The sequence below is a fragment of the Rattus rattus genome, chromosome 2 (assembly GCF_011064425.1).
Source record: "Rattus rattus isolate New Zealand chromosome 2, Rrattus_CSIRO_v1, whole genome shotgun sequence".
In the NCBI taxonomy this organism is placed as follows: Eukaryota; Metazoa; Chordata; class Mammalia; order Rodentia; family Muridae; genus Rattus; species Rattus rattus.
The window spans coordinates 18,469,215-18,482,122 of NC_046155.1; the positions used below are offsets into that span (position 1 = coordinate 18,469,215).

Genomic DNA, 12,908 nt, shown 5'->3' on the forward strand with positions numbered 1-12,908 from the left:
CTGGGTCTTCAATTCTGTTCCATTGGTCTATCTGTCTGTCTCTGTACCAATACCATGCAGTTTTTATCACTATTGCTCTGTAACAAAAAAATCTTAAAGGTCAAGGTTACAATTGTATTTAAAGAAATTTTGTGTGAAGGAAATAAATACATATTGAAGTATTCTTCCCCCACATAGGTGAGTCAGCATCTCACTAGGTTGCCCTATAGCCAAACATAGCCATAAGCTTGTAACCTTGCCTCAACTTCCCACAGGTCGAAATTATAGAAGTGTGCCACCATGATCAGAGCAATGTGTTCTAATTCTTAGTGTGGAGAATTATAAAATATTTCATTGGTAACCACACGTTTTCTTCTCTGGCTTTTATTTGATTTACAAGGAATATTTGGGATACAGCTTCTCTGTATGGAAAAGTGTCTCCGTTTACAACAGAGTGCATTTCCTTAAGAAAGTGGCGGGGGGAAAAAGAAAGGAAGAAAGGAAGGAAGGAAGAGGGGGAGGGAGGGTGGGAGGAAGGGAGGAAGGAAGAGAAAGAGGGGTCTGAGAAGAGCGGGAGGAGGTGGCGACCTTGGGAAGATGGTGCTCTTTGGCATAAATTGCAATCCATTAGGAATCGTTTGTCAGACTCAAGTTAGAAGTGAGAGTTCAGATAAGTGAGGCGGACATTGCTGCCTTGAAGAAGGGGAGAATGGATTTATCAGAAGTGAAAAAGAAGAGCTTGCTAGGAGTCAAAGAGAATAACAAAAAGTCCAGCACTAGGGTTCCTTCTCCTATCAAACACTAGGACCGCTCTGATGAAAAGTCCAAGGATCGATCTAAAAATAAAGGAGCCACTAAAGAGTCAAGTGACAAGGATCATAGCAGAGATAAGACTCTGAAGAGACACAGCGCTTCAAGCAGAAGCAGCAGCACCCGGTCTAGGTCCAGCTCGACCTCTAGCTCGGGCTCCAGCACCAGCACAGGCTGGAGCAGTGGCTCTAGCTTGTCCTCAGCAAGCTCCAGCAAATCCGGAAGCTCCAGTTCTAGCAGCTCCTCCAGCTCCCCAACCCCTGCTCTGCGCAGGCATGACAACAGGTGGCATTCCTGCTCCAAATCCAAACCAGCTAAAAGAGGTGTAAAAAGAAAGAAAAAGGGGGAGCCCTTCACCTAAACCCACCAAAGTGCACACTGGGAGGCTCACCAGGAATGTAACCAAGGATCATATCCTGGAACTATTTTCTACTTATGGGAAAATTAAAATGATTAACATACCTGTAGGAAAGATGCATCCTCACCTATCCAAATGCTATGCGTATGTGGAATTTGAGAATCCAGATGAAGCAGAGAAGGCACTGAAACACATGGATGGTGACAAATTGATGGCCAAGAGATCACTGCCACTGCTGTGCTAGCACCCTGGCCTCGGCCACTACCTCAACGATCAAGCCAGACCAGCTTCCACCACCTCCCATGTGGCATAAGTCACGCCCACAGATGAGGAGAAGTTGTCGATTCCCAAACTCAGGTCCTGCTGGAGAGATGGCTCAGTGGTTAAGAGCACTGACTGCTCTTCCAGAGGTCCTGAGTTCAAGTCCCAGCAACCACATGGTGGCTCACAGCCATCTGTAATGGGATCTGGTGCCCTCTTCTGGTGTGTCTGAAGACAGCTACAGTGTACTCATATATAAAACTCAGGTCTCCTGAGCGTAGAAGGTCTTGATCTCCCCGGCCACCGCCTCCACGGGTCCAGCACCAACTCCTCCCAATAAGCAGGGACATTGATTTGTCCCTCTGTAACTTATGTTCCTCAGACTCAGTGTTGTCCTTTTCTCTAGCCAAATGAGGATGTGTAAGGAAGGGTCCCTAACTAGGGTAGCCTTTGAAGACAGCAGTTGAGATGTTTCCTCTGCAGGAGGGTTCTGGCTTGTAGAGGTACTGTTGATTCAGGACTATGCCCATAGAGGTACCCTGCAGTTTTCTGGCTAGAAAGTTCACTCCTTCAGTTCTTGGTTGTCTGTTTGGTAGCCAGGCCAACTGGAACATAGGCAGCACCGCTTTCCACAGTCAGACAACCTGGTCAAGTCCTCGCTGTTGCTGTGCCACCCTGGTGGAAAGGACCAAGCCACTGCTCTGTGCCATGGTCTTGACCATGACCCCTGCTGAGTACCCTTCAACATCGAGGGTTAAAACCTTTGAAGGATTCCTCCATAAATGGTTACTTTTTTCTGTCCTTGTGCCTCTGTTACTTTCTAAAATTGGTGAGTCAATTCTACAGGATCCTCATGAAACCAATCCTTTAGAAGACCAATTGTTGTTTAATAAGAGACAGAAAGGGGGTGGATCCAGGTGGGAGGCGAGGTGGGGCAGAACTGGGGGAGTAGGAGGAAAAATCATAATCAAGATATATTATGGGAGAAAAAATCATTTTCAATAAAAGGAAAAATAAATGAAAATAAAGAAACTCCCTTCAAAAGCTTGTCTCTACAAGCATTTCACTTAAGCATACTGCACAGGGTAATGGCTTATAGACAGAAACCTACTTGGAGAGAGAAATATAGATTCATGCTTCTTTTTTTCATAGTACAACTTTACTAGTAGGTGCTTGCCTTTGTATTCTCTCTGACATGTGTGTGTGTGTGTGTGTGTGTGTACTTGTATGTGTGTGTGTATACTTGTACATGTGTGTGTACTTGTGTGTGTGTACTTGTGTGTGTACTTGTATATGTGTGTGTGTACTTGTGTGTGTGTGTACTTGTATATGTGTGTGTGGCAAGTATGCAGTGTGTGTGTGTGTGTGTGTGTGTGCATGTGGTGTGTGTCCCCTACATTTCTATGAAGTTTCCACTCACTCTTTCTGAGAAAAAAATCACTCTCTCTTTCATGTTAAAGTAGTACGTGGACCATCTCCTACTATGCACTCAGTCAACTTCCTGTTCTTAGAACAGAATATGAAAGATTGGCTAATTTATAATGAGAATGTTATTTCAGTTCTTTATTCAAACTATGGAAGACATTTCAACACATTATATGTGGGTTTTTTTGTTTTGTTTTGTTTTGCTTTGAGTGTCTTTCTACCCATCTAATCCATAGGACTTTTATGAAGATTTTATCTCAATACCTTTGCAATCCCAATGTAAAAACATTATTGACCTTCCTCAAACAAATGTCAAGAATAAAAGAAAATAATATATTTTGAGCAGCATCATATTAGGCAGAGGAATCTGAACTCGTTAGGGTAGTCATGAAGGAGCTATTATCTGAGTGAGTACTGTATAGAATGCTAATTTCACACGTCCTCCATGAGATGCACTTAATTACAGAAAAACATACGCAAAGTAAAAGCAAGTAGTGTCATCTAACTACTTGGAATTCCTATGGCAATGAGGAAGGCTGAAGGGACGCTGGAGCAGCTCACAACTCTGGCCCAAAAGGCACATTTGTCAACTGGACTTCTTGCTCCTTCATGGGAAGAGCACCAAAGAATTGTTGGACAAGTAGGAGAAAGGGATACACAGTCAGTATCTGTGGGAGATGTAGGGGTGGGGGAAAGAAGAGAAGAAAGATGCTGTGTTAGTTACAGGCAGGTGTCCGCTCATGTGTGAAGGAAAACTTAATTTTTTAATCATTTTTAACAACAAAGTTTGGTTCTTCCAGTTTTCTGCACAAGTCATTACCCCATGAAGAAAACAGAGTGTGTTTTCCCACCTAGAAGATAGGAGAACAGGAAAGGGAACAAGTGCCCTTCCATCATTAGAATTATCACTGCCACCAGAAGTCTGAACGGCATACCAACAACACTTCTGCAATGACATAGAGAAATGTTGATAGCTTGCTGTACATAGGACAGCCATTAAGTACAGGTGACGATTCAGTAGTCTTGTGAGGTGGTGGAGTTGACTAAGAAAGTAATTGTTTAATATCCTTTTACTTTGGTCAATTTGAACTTTAAAAGTCTCCTGTGAGAAGGGGCAATGTTCCGTATAGCCCTATTACTCCTTGTATAGAGTTTGTATTCTGGCAGGGGAAACAGAACTGGATTAAGGCGGGGGCCTTCGAGACATGGGTAAACTAATGCTTTATTTTATACCTTCTGTGTGCTGGACATTGCTTCTACGTGTTTAACACGATTATCTCAATCTTCATGACAACTCCATAAAGCTGCATTCTTTCTTATCTTCAGCTTTCACAGATGAGGAAAGATTGCATGAGAGTGGAGTTAATGAACGCCAGCTATGAACAGCAGCAATCTAACTCTGCCTAAGAGGGACAGCATATATACTACAGCAGTATACAAATGATCCAGGGACAAAGGAAAGGTAAGACCAAGGTATTGAAAAGAATTAATAAGATATGACAAATGAGAAATGGACAAGCCTACAATATCATCACCAAGAACATTTTTCATTCCTTATTAGGCTCCCAGAAAGATTAAGGTGACATTGTAGTCTATAGTCACATCTAAAAAAAAAATGTTTTTAGAACAAAGCTCTCTTAGATAACCAAGCCACTCTATTTTCAGAGTAGTAATAGATAACAATCTAATGGTAGCACAATAGATAAGACTATTACAGGCTGAAGAACGAGAACATGGGGAGAGTGCTCGGCAGAATCCACAGGCCAGTAATGACCTCATTATCAGGCAGAACTTCAAGGCTTCTGACTGAGAGTTTTCTCTGCATTTGTTATGCAGTGTTAGAGACTAAATCTCCAAATTTTAAAATGGAAAGGAACTGAAGACACAATCTTGACCTTTCTGTTATTTTATAAATTAAAGAATAATACTTTAAGAGAATTTTGAGATAACTAGAGCACATTAGATAAACGTAGCGGGACTCTGGGAATTTTTGAAAAATATAATACTAGCGTTGATGTTTGTGTCTGTCTCTTACATTCTTTGTGTCAGAGTTCCAGGCCGAAGTTCTAATAAACGGAATGTTAAGATGTCTGGAGTAGCTGAATGGATGGGAGGCAGACGGAATGGATAACACAAAGCTAGCAAAATGTTGGCAGACGATGACAGCCACTATCACAAGCATTCACTCTCTGCTTCTCAGCCCTGAAAACCTCCAGCACACTTTTAATTACAGCCTGAACAAAGAGTTTACCAAACAGTGCATCCACCTATGTAAGTGCATTTCACATCTTTCCTAACAAGAAAAACAAGAGTGCTAAGATATCATTTAGGAACAAAAAGTTTTGAATGTGATAATACCACACTTTGATGGGGCTTGAGGAAGCAGATGGCCTTGCCTGTTACTGACAGCAATCAACATGGCGGCATGCTTTTAAAGAACGAACTGTGTGTTTGTAAAAAGATGCGTCCAAGCCCTAATCCACAGTACCTGTGACTGTGAGATCACTAGAAATAAGTTATTGACAAATGTAATCCAATAAAAAAAAATGAGATCATGAAGGATTCTGCTGAACCCCACTCCAGTTACTGGCACCCTCATGAGAAAAAGGTAAATGTAGACACAGCCATAAAGATAAGCACACCGCATGAGGATGGAGGCAGCGAGGTACGATCACAAACGTACAACACCAAGTATTTCAGAAACCACCAGAATCAGAGTCAAGAATGGGTCTTTTCTCCCCTAGGGTCTTTAACAGGAGTAAGGCCCTGTCAAGAGCTACACTTAGGACTTTCTGTTTTAATAAGCAATACATTCTATGGTATTAAACCAGACATGTATAAACTGTTTTCATCTATTATTACACCTTTACAGTTAGGAAGTATTTACATGACCCAGAATGTATATGTATGTGTATGTGTACATGTACATGTACATATATGTATATATAATGTATAATGCATATGTGTATGGTGTATGTGTATGTGTATGTGGTATATTTGTATGTGTTTATGTATACATATTTGCATATGTATATGATGTATATGTATATATTCAGACATATATATATTAGGTAGACAAATCAAATATTTACTAGTAAACAAATTTATTTTGAGAAAATTTTTGTATACAAATAATTTTACCATTTATTAAAGACAAAAATTGATTTGTATATTATGAGATAAATGCTTATTTTTCTTTTTTCTTTTTTTAAATTTATTTACGTAGATCCCAAATGCTGCTCCCGTCCCAGAACCCCTCCCCCTATCCTCTGAGAGGGTAAGGCCTCCACTATGGTCCACAAAGTCTCTGCAGAATTAGGCGCATCCTCTCCCACTGATGCAGAATAAGGCAGCCTTCTGCTACATATCTGCCAGGTGCATTGGTCCAGGTGGTGTATGGTCTTTGGTTGGTGGTTCAGTCTCTGGGAGCTCCGAGGGGTAGAGGTTAGTTGACACTGTTGTTCTTCCTCTGGGGTTCCTATTCCCACCAGGGCCTTCACTTCCTCCCTCAATTCTTCCATAAGAGTCCCCAACCTCTGTCCAATGTTTGGCTATGGGTGTCTGCATCTGTCTGACTCAGCTGCAGGACAGAGTCTCTCAGAGGACAGTTATGCTAGGTCTCTGTCTATAAGCATAACAGAGTTATCATTAATGGTGTTGAGGATTGCTGCTTGACCATAGAATGGGTCTCAAGTTAGACGGGTTATTGGTTGGCCATTCCTTCAAACTCTGCTCCCTTTGTCCCTGCATTTCTTTCAGGCAAGACAATTTTGGGATCGGAAGTTCTGTAGGTGTGTTGGTGTCCTTGTCCCTACACTGGCGTCCTTCCTGGCTATGGGAAGTGGCCTCTTCAGTTCTATGTCCCCACTGTTAGGCGTCTCAGCTAAGGTAATCTGCATTGAAACCTGGAAGCCTAGCCCATCCCAGATCTCTGGGACTTCCTAGAGATTCCCCCAACTCCACCCCACCCACCCCCCAGCAGCTGTAGTTTTCCATTCATTCTCCTGGCCCTTCCCACACCTGATCCTGCCTCCTATTCTCCTCTCTCTCCTCCTCCTCCCCTCTCCCTCTGCTTACCATGACTATTTTGTTCACCCTTCAAAGTGAGGTTCAAGCATCCTCACTTTGGCCTTCCCTCTTGATTAACTTCTTGGGGCCTGTGGGGTGTATCATAGGTACTGTGTACTTTATGGACAATAAAGGAAATTATTTATATCCTCTTTAAAGTCTCTATCATCTTCATGAGATGGGATAGAAGGTCACAGACTTGCTCTTCAGGTGTGTTAGGATATGCAGAGCTTGCTGTAATAAGAAAGCTGGGTTCTGATGGTGCCATATTGCATTGGCTTCTGTTGATTATGTTCTTGGGTTTGCCTCTTGCCATATGGTTGTCTCTGGTGTTGGTTGGCCTGGGTGACCAGGGTTGGAGCAGGCCTCACAGGAGGCAGGTGGAGCTGTGTATCCTGAGTTAGTGCAGGTCTTCTGGAAGGCAGCAGGAGCCATGGTGTGGGGGGCAATGAGCTGATCTGTGACTGCAGGTGGAGGTACAGACTGGAAGGAAGATGGAGCTCTGACCTGTCTATTTTAAATAAAGAGTGAAGTATTGGCTCAATGGTTGATGCTGTAGGACACAGAACATCTTTAATGTTTTTCAGAGTGATCCATATTTTGATTTTCTAACCATAAATGCTAATAATACCTTTCCACATAAATAGATAATTTGAAGTGTCAGTTGTATATTCGGGACCATTTCAGAAACTTAGAAATTCTGTCCTAATCATAAGCTAGAATTCATCTAGCAATATTTTTATGAAACTCATCAACAGCTCAAACATAAAAATCATGCATTCTCACACAAGGATAACAAATGTGATCTTTATATGCTGAGACATGATGAGAGGGAAATGTTGCCTCTGTTTTCCATAATTAAGCCATTATGCTTCTACAAGAGCAGAGAATGATGTTTGTATAGTGAAAACACTACAATTTATATTCTACAACACACTCACATCTGAACTGTGTTATTTGGTGTCACAAGGCGTGTGAAGGGCTCATGCTTCAGTGCTCAAGATCAAAGCTGCTGTGAAACTCCATGATGCACCCTGATCAAGAACTGCCAGCATCACTTTTTTTTTTTTTTTTTTTTTATTAACTTCAGTGTTTCTTATGTACATTTCGAGTGTTATTCCCTTTCCGGTTTCGAACAAACATCCTTCCTCCCCCTTCCTTATGGGTGTTCCTCCCCCACCCCCCCCATTGCTGCCCTCCCCCAACAGTCTAGTTCACTGGGGTTCAGTCTTAGGGACCCAGGGCTTCCCCTTCCACTGGTGCTCTTACTAGGATATTCATTGCTACCTATGAGGTCAGAGTCCAGGGTCAGTCCATGTATAGTCTTTAGGTAGTGGGTTAGTCCCTGGAAGCTCTGGTTGCTTGGCATTGTTGTACATATGGGGTCTCAAGCCCCTTCAAGCTCTTCCAGTTCTTTCTCTGATTCCTTCAATGGGGGTCCTGTTCTCAGTTCAGTGGTTTGCTGCTGGCATTCGCCTCTGTATTTGCTGTATTCTGGTTGTGTCTCTCAGGATCGATCTACATCCGGCTCCTGTCGGTCTGCACTTCTTTGCTTCATCCATCTTGTCTAATTGGGTGGCTGTATATGTATGGGCCACATGTTGGGCAGGCTCTGAATGGGTGTTCCTTCAGTCTCTGTTTTAATCTTTGCCTCTCTCTTCCCTGCCAAGGGTATTCTTGTTCCCCTTTTAAAGAGGGTGTGAAGCCTTCACATTTTGATCATCCGTCTTGAGTTTCATTTGTTCTAGGCATCTAGGGTAATTCAAGCATTTGGGCTAATAGCCACTTATCAATGAGTGCATACCATGTATGTCTTTCTGTGATTGGGTTAGCTCACTCAGGATGATATTTTCCAGTTCAACCATTTGCCTCCCAATTTCATAAAGTCGTTGTTTTTTGATAGCTGAGTAATATTCCATTGTGTAGATGTACCACATTTTCTGTATCCATTCCTCTGTTGAAGGGCATCTGGGTTCTTTCCAGCTTCTGGCTATTATAAATAAGGCTGCGATGAACATAGTGGAGCACATGTCTTTTTTATATGTTGGGGCATCTTTTGGGTATATGCCCAAGAGAGGTATAGCTGGATCATCAGGCAGTTCAATGTCCAATTTTCTGAGGAACCTCCAGACTGATTTCCAGAATGGTTGTACCAGTCTGCAATCCCACCAACAATGGAGGAGTGTTCCTCTTTCTCCGCATCCTCGCCAGCATTTGCTGTCACCTGAGTTTTTGATCTTAGCCATTCTCACTGGTGTGAGGTGAAATCTCAGGGTTGTTTTGATTTGCATTTCCCTGATGACTAAAGATGTTGAACATTTCTTTAGGTGTTTCTCAGCCATTCGGCATTCCTCAGCTGTGAATTCTTTGTTTAGCTCTAACCCCATTTTTTAATAGGGTTATTTGTCTCCCTCTTGTCTAACTTTTGAGTTCTTTGTATATTTTGGATATAAGGCCTCTATCTGTTGTAGGATTGGTAAAGATCTTTTCCCAATCTGTTGGTTGCCGTTTTGTCCTAACCACAGTGTCCTTTGCCTTACAGAAGCTTTGCAGTTTTATGAGATCCCATTTGTCGATTCTTGATCTTAGAGCATAAGCCATTGGTGTTTTGTTCAGGAAATTTTTTCCAGTGCCCATGTGTTCCAGATGCTTCCTAGTTTTTCTTCTATTAGTTTGAGTGTGTCTGGTTTGATGTGGAGGTCCTTGATCCACTTGGACTTAAGCTTTGTACAGGGTGATAAGCATGGATCGATCTGCATTCTTCTACATGTTGACCTCCAGTTGAACCAGCACCATTTGCTGAAAATGCTATCTTTTTTCCATTGGATGGTTTTGGCTCCTTTGTCAAAAATCAAGTGACCATAGGTGTGTGGGTTCATTTCTGGGTCTTCAATTCTATTCCTTTGGTCTATCTGTCTGTCTCTGTAACAATACCATGCAGTTTTTATCACTATTGCTCTGTAATACTGCTTGAGTTCAGTGATTCCCCCTGAAGTCCTTTTATTGTTGAGGGTAGTTTTAGCTATCCTGGGATTTTGTTATTCCAGATGAATTTGCAAATTGTTCTGCCTAACTCTCTGAAGAATTGGATTGTTATTTTGATGGGGATTGCATTGAATCTGTAGATCACTTTTGGTAAAATGGCCATTTTTACTATATTGATCCTGCCAATCCATGAGCATGGGAGATCATTCCATCTTCTGAGGTCTTCTTCAATTTCTTTCTTCAGAGTCTTGAAGTTCTTGTTGTACAAATCTTTTACTTGCTTGGTTAAAGTCACACCGAGGTACTTTATATTATTTGGGTCTATTATGAAGGGTGTCGTTTCCCTAATTTCTTTCTCGGCTTGTTTCTCTTTGGTGTAGAGGAAGGCTACTGATTTATTTGAGTTAATTTTATACCCAGCCACTTTGCTGAAGTTGTTTATCAGCTTTAGTAGTTCTCTGGTGGAACTTTTGGGATCACTTAAATATACTATCATATCATCTGCAAATAGTGATATTTTGACTTCTTCTTTTCCGATCTGTATCCCTTGACCTCCTTTTGTTGTCTGATTGCTCTGGCTAGAACTTCAAGAACTATATTGAATAAGTAGGGAGAGAGTGGGCAGCCTTGTCTAGTCCCTGATTTTAGTGGGATTGCTTCAAGTTTCTCTCCATTTAGTTTAATGTTAGCCACTGGTTTGCTGTATATGGCTTTTACTATGTTTAGGTATGGGCCTTGGATTCCTATTCTTTCCAGGACTTTTATCATGAAGGGTGTTGAATTTTGTCAAATGCTTTCTCAGCATCTAATGAAATGATCATGTGGTTTTGTTCTTTCAGTTTGTTTATATAATGGATCCGTTGATGGTTTTCCGTATATTAAACCATCCCTGCATGCCTGGGATGAAGCCTACTTGATCATGGTGGATGATTGTTTTGATGTGCTCTTGGATTCGGTTTGCCAGAATTTTGTTGAGTATTTTTGCATCGATATTCATAAGGGAAATTGGTCTGAAGTTCTCTTTCTTTGTTGGGTCTTTGTGTGGTTTAGGTATAAGAGTAATTGTGGCTTCATAGAAGGAGTTCGGTAGTGCTCCATCTGTTTCAATTTTGTGGAATAGTTTGAATAATATTGGTATGAGGTCTTCTATGAAGGTCTGATAGAATTCTGCACTAAACCCGTCTGGACCTGGGCTCTTTTTGGTTGGGAGACCTTTAATGACTGCTTCTATTTCCTTAGGAGTTATGGGGTGGTTTAACTGGTTTATGTGTTTCTGATTTAACGTCAGTACCTGGTATCTGTCTAAGAAATTGTCCATTTCCTGCAGATTTTCAAGTTTTGTTGAATATAGGCTTTTATAGTAAGATCTGATGATTTTTTGAATTTCCTCTGAATCTGTAGTTATGTCTCCTTTTCATTTCTGATTTTGTTAATTTGGACACACTCTCTGTGTCCTCTCGTTAGTCTGGCTAAGGGTTTATCTATCTTGTTGATTTTCTCAAAGAACCAACTTTTGGTTCTGTTGATTCTTTCTATGGTCCTTTTTGTTTCTACTTGGTTGATTTCAGCTCTGAGTTTGATTATTTCCTGCCTTCTACTCCTCCTGGGTGTATTTGCTTCTTTTTGTTCTAGAGCTTTTAGGTGTGCTGTCAAGCTGCTGACATATGCTCTTTCCTGTTTCTTTCTGCAGGCACTCAGCGCTATGAGTTTTCCTCTTAGCACAGCTTTCATTGTGTCCCATAAGTTTGGGTATGTTGTACCTTCATTTTCATTAAATTCTAAAAAGTTTTTAATTTCTTTCTTTATTTCTTCCTTGACCAGGTTATCATTGAGTAGAGCATTGTTCAATTTCCATGTATATGTGGGCATTCTTCCCTTATTGTTATTGAAGACCAGCTTTAGGCCGTGGTGGTCCGATAGCACGCATGGGATTATTTCTATCTTTCTGTACCTGTTGAGGCCCATTTTTTGACCAATTATATGGTCAATTTTGGAGAAAGTACCATGAGGACCTGAGAAGAAGGTATATCCTTTTGCATTAGGGTAGAAATGTTCTATAAATATCTGTTAAGTCCATTTGGCTCATGACTTCTCTTAGTCTGTCTCGTCTCTGTTTAATTTCTGTTTCCATGATCTGTCCATTGATGAGGTAGGGGTGTTGAAGTCTCCTACTATTATTGTGTGAAGTGCAATGTGTGTTTTGAGCTTTAGTAAGGTTTCTTTTACGTATGTAGGTGCCCTTGTATTTGGGGCATAGATATTTAGGATTGAGAGTTCATCTTGGTGGATTTTTCCTTTGATAAATATAAAGTGTCCTTCTTTATCTTTTTTGATGACTTTTAGTTGAAAATTGACTTTATTTGATATTAGAATGGTTACTCCAGCTTGCTTCTTCCGACCATTTGATTGGAAAGTTGTTTTCCAGCCTTTCACTCTGAGGTAGTGTCTGTCTTTGTCTCTGAGGTGTGTTTCCTGTAGGCAGCAGAATGCAGGGTCCTCGTTGCGTATCCAGTTTGTTAATCTATGTCTTTTTATTGGGGAGTTGAGGCCATTGATGTTGAGAGATATTAAGGAATAGTGATTATTGCTTCCTGTTATATTCATATTTGGATGTGTTATGTTTGTGTGCTTTTCTTCTCTTTGTTTTGTTGCCAAGACGATTAGTTTCTTGCCTCTTCTTGGGTATAGCTTGCCTCCTTTTGGGCTTTACCATTTATTATCCTTTGTAGTGCTGGATTTGTAGAAAGATATTGTGTAAATTTGGTTTTGTCATGGAATATCTTGGTTTCTCCATCTATGTTAATTGAGAGTTTTGCAGGATACAGTAGCCTGGGCTGGCATTTGTGTTCTCTTAGGGTCTGTATGACATCAGTCCAGGATCTTCTGGCCTTCATAGTTTCTGGCGAAAAGTCTGGTGTGATTCTGATAGGTCTGCCTTTATATGTTACTTGACCTTTTCCCTTACTGCTTTTAATATTCTTTCTTTATTTTGAGCGTTTGTGTTTTGACTATTATGTGACGG

The 12,908-nt window shown here is 41.1% G+C and overlaps 1 pseudogene; it reads left to right on the forward strand.

Annotated features, from left to right (window-relative positions):
* Nucleotides 1–646: 646 nt before the first annotated feature.
* Nucleotides 647–12,908, forward strand: part of LOC116892239 — a 106,113-nt pseudogene continuing 93,851 nt past the window's right edge.